The 1,290-nt window shown below is 34.4% G+C and overlaps 1 pseudogene; it reads left to right on the top strand.

The window, feature by feature from the left end:
* The first annotated feature begins 520 nt into the window (after nt 1-520).
* LOC112470578 lies at nt 521-639 on the top strand (annotated as a pseudogene).
* The last annotated feature ends 651 nt before the right edge of the window (nt 640-1,290 follow it).

Below are 1,290 nucleotides of genomic sequence, written 5' to 3'. Positions count from 1 at the left end.
AAAAAAAAAACATGAAGGGGAATTGTAGAGTAAAATAGTCTTAAAAGGCATATCAACCAACTGTGGTGTAGGGGCCTTATTCAAATCCTGATCCAACAAACTGTTAGATTAAAAAAACAAACATGCATATGACAGTTGGGGAAATATGAATGCTGAGTAGATATTTGATGATATCAAGAATTATTAACAGTATTGACATATGACACCAGTACTGTTTTTTTTGTTTGTTTGTTTGTTTTAATCCACATCTTTTAGAGATACCGAAATACTTATGGGTGAAATGATACTATTTCTGGAATTTGCTTCAAACTAATTTGTGGAGTGGAGAAATGGCAGATGCAGCACAAGATAATATTTATCAAAACTGAGGATGAACTATACTAATCTTTCTACTTTTGTTTATGCTTTAAATTTTTTATAAGATAAAAAAGGAATATCACTTAAGATCAATCTCAGAGGTCATATCATAGAGATAAGTAATCATTTATTGGAATAATTATTATTATAAGAAGGACTTTAGGTCTATAGCCATGCCACCCTGAACAAGACTGATCCTGTCTGATCTCAGAAGCTAAGCAGGGTTGGGCCTGGTTAGTACTTGGATGGGAGACCACCTAGGAAGACCAGGTGAAGTAGGTGTAAAAAATAAAAAATAAGAGATTGTAAGCTGACAAGGTCCTTGCAATCTGTGAGGTCAACCAAGGGTTGCCTCGCCTAAAACAAAACAAAACAACAAAAAAAAGAAGGGCTTTAGGTTGGGGATTTTTTTCACCCCATTCTTAAAAGTACATTCATAACAAGATGTAGTTAACATTTATTAAGTATTAAGTTATGTGCAAAACAGTTATTCTTGTCACTTTATGTATGTTATCTTGCTTCAGATTTACCAGAATCCTCTGAAGAAATTTTATAGCCTTCACTTTTCAAATCATGCTAAGTGATTAAATACCTTAAAACCAAGACACAGCTAGCAGAGGATAAAGGCAGACTTGCAATGCAGCCCTTTTGGCTTTCAATGCTGGCATGCTATCCCTACTGTGTTCAGTCTGAACACTTAATAGGGGAGATTTTGAGTGAAAATGTCTGCTGTTTTTTATATATATCCATTTTCTTGATCACCATTCTTTGCCCCAATTCCAGTCTTTTGGGGAAGATTGTAATTTGCATGTTAACTAAATAAGAGACTCCAAAACTAGTTAGCCTGCTCCATGGAAATACTAGCCACTCTTTGAATATTTAATGAGGCAAGCTATTTCCCTTCCCCACAAGATGGCAAATTTGATTTTAATA

Source organism: Pteropus alecto, unplaced genomic scaffold (genome assembly GCF_000325575.1).
Source record: "Pteropus alecto unplaced genomic scaffold, ASM32557v1 scaffold3, whole genome shotgun sequence".
In the NCBI taxonomy this organism is placed as follows: Eukaryota; Metazoa; Chordata; class Mammalia; order Chiroptera; family Pteropodidae; genus Pteropus; species Pteropus alecto.
This window is presented reverse-complemented; position numbering and strand designations above follow the sequence as displayed.